Here is a 2,905-nt window from a genome sequence, read left to right on the forward strand (position 1 = left end):
GAGTTGGGGGCAGTAGTGTTCGCTCTCAAAATTTGGCGTCACTACTTGTATGGGGTTCGATGTACGATATACACGGACCATAAGAGTCTGAAGTATTTGATGGATCAACCCAACCTAAATATGCGTCAGAGGAGGTGGTTGGATGTGGTCAAGGATTATGATTGTGAGATCCTGTACCACCCAGGCAAGGCTAATGTGGTAGCAGATGCATTGAGCCGCAGGGCGGAGAGCACTCCATTGCGAGACGTATGTTTGAGACTGACCGTGATGACTCCAGTATTGGACACTATTCGTGGAGCCCAGGCAGAGGCTGTGCGACCAGAAATGCGGAGGAAAGAGCGGGTTGTGGGGTTAATCTCAGAGTTTGTCAAGGATAGTCGAGGCCTTATGACGTTTCGGGGTCGGATTTGGGTACCGTTCGTGGGCGGTACGCGTATTACGTTGATGGAAGAGGCTCATAAATCGAAATTCTCGATCCATCCCGGTGCTACAAAGATGTATTTGGATTTAAGGAAGGAATATTGGTGGCCCTGTATGAAGAGGGACGTAGCATGGTTCGTTGAGAGGTGCTTGACCTGCCGTAGGGTTAAGGCCGAGCACCAGAGACCGCATGGCAAGTTGCAGCCATTGGAGATTCCCGAGTGGAAGTGGGAACAGATCACTATGGATTTTATCACCAAATTGCCAAGGACTGCTAGGGGAGTTGACGCAATCTGGGTGATTGTGGATAGGTTGACGAAGAGTGCACACTTCCTTGCCATCAGTGAGAGTTCTTCAGCGGAGAAGTTGGCGGAGATATACGTGAAAGAGGTGGTGTCTCGGCACGGGGTGCCGATCTCGATTGTGTCAGACCGCGATGTGCGCTTCACTTCCAGGTTCTGGAAGAAATTCCATGAGGAGCTGGGTACTAAATTGCATTTTAGTACCGCATACCATCCCCAGACAGACGGTCAGAGCGAGCGGACGATTCAGACGCTGGAGGACATGCTCCGAGCGTGTGTGTTAGACTTCGGGGGTAGTTGGGATGCGTATTTATCATTGGCAGAGTTCTCCTACAACAACAGCCATCATTCGAGCATTGGTATGCCACCTTTCGAGCTGTTGTATGGTAGGAGGTGTCGGACCCCCATTTGCTGGGGAGAGGTGGGACAGAGAGTGTTGGGCAGCACGGAAATCGTGCTCCAGACGACAGAGCAGATTCAGCGAGTGAGACAAAGGTTATTGACTGCCCAGAGCCGACAGAAGAGTTATGCAGACAGGCGCCGATCCGAGCTTGAATTTCAGGTCGGCGACTTCGTTCTCCTGAAGGTCTCTCCTTGGAAAGGAGTGATTCGGTTCAGGAAGAGAGGCAAGTTGGGGCCCCGGTATATTGGGCCATTTCGTGTGATTGCAAGGATAGGTCGGGTAGCCTATCGGTTGGAGTTACCAGCAGAGTTGGGTCAGATCCATGACACCTTTCATGTGTCGCAGCTGAGGAAGTGCATAGCCGATGAGTCGGCAGTGGTTCCATTGGAGGATATTCAGGTGGATGCGAGCCTGAATTACGCGGAGAGACCAGTGGCGATCAGGGATCGGAAGATCAAGGTTCTGAGGAACAAGGAGGTACCCTTGGTGTTGGTTCAATGGCAACACCGTAAGGGATCGGAAATGACTTGGGAACCGGAACGCGAGATGCGGGAGCAGCATCCGGAACTATTTGCGGAGTGAGACTTCGAGGGCGAAGTCTAATCCAAGTGGGGGAGAGTTGTAACAGCCCGAAATCTCAGGTATTGTTTAAATTATGTTTTGGGTGATTTAAGAGGGGACTCGGTGAGTTGGAGCCTAGACTCGCCGAGTAGGATCGTAGACTTGGTCGCGGGATCGCGACTGGACTCGACGAGTCCAGGTATGGACTCGGCGAGTCGACGCTGTTCAGCAGAAACCCTAACCGTTCGGGTTGGGATCGTATATAATGCTCTTATGTGCCGTCATTGTTCGTTTTTAGTCGATTGAGAGGAACCCTAATCGGTTGTGGGCATCTAGAGCAAGATTGGAGGATATTAGGGCTTGAAGAGGTTGTGGGACAAAGAGAAGAAAGGTTTTGGCTAAAGGAACAGCAAAGGATTCGAGTTCTGCGGTTTGGAAACACAGAGAGGGCATATTCCAGGTAATATTTCGGATTTCCTTCTGTTGTTTGTTGTGTTTATGTAGTTAGGGTTTATGAAACCCATTTAGTGATTAGATGGGTTATTATGTTATTACCCAAACGTTTATACCCCCAGTAATGAGATGCTTAGAAGTCCAGAAAGTCCCATGGTTGTATATCTCGGGACCACACGTAATTCAGGAAGCAGTTGCTCGTCTGCATGGCATGGACTCGCCGAGTTGTTCTTCAGACTCGGCGAGTAGCTTGAAGATTTACTGGGACTCGCCGAGTTGTTCTTCAGACTCGGCGAGTGGAGTCGGGGTGGCCCCGCGATTCTTTCAAGGGTAACTCGTCGGATCGAGGAGGGTACTCGACGAGTAGATAAGGAATCTCAGTAAGTTGGAGGACGTCTAGACTCGCCGAGTCGTCATGGTACTCGCCGAGTCCGGTCGAGCTGACCGTTGACCGTTGACCAGAGTTGACCTAAGTCTGACTTCTTAGGGATAGTCACCCTTAGAAGTTATAAGTGTTAATGAGATATGTGATGTTATAGGAAGGTTGTAGCTCGTCGGATTGTGCATGAGTGATTTCAAGAGTTGCTAGCTTTCGGCATTTACGAGGTGAGTCTTCTCACTATACTGTACCCGGAATGGGTTTGACTGTGTGACCGGAAGGTCGGATATGTGATGTGATATGTATGCTATATGTGGTAAGTTAATTGTTATGTGTGCTATGTATGATATGTGGGCCGGAAGGCAATATGTTATGGGCCGGAAGGCG

Source organism: Lactuca serriola, chromosome 5 (assembly GCF_051521515.1).
Source record: "Lactuca serriola cultivar US96UC23 chromosome 5, Lser_US96UC23_V15, whole genome shotgun sequence".
NCBI lineage: Eukaryota > Viridiplantae > Streptophyta > Magnoliopsida > Asterales > Asteraceae > Lactuca > Lactuca serriola.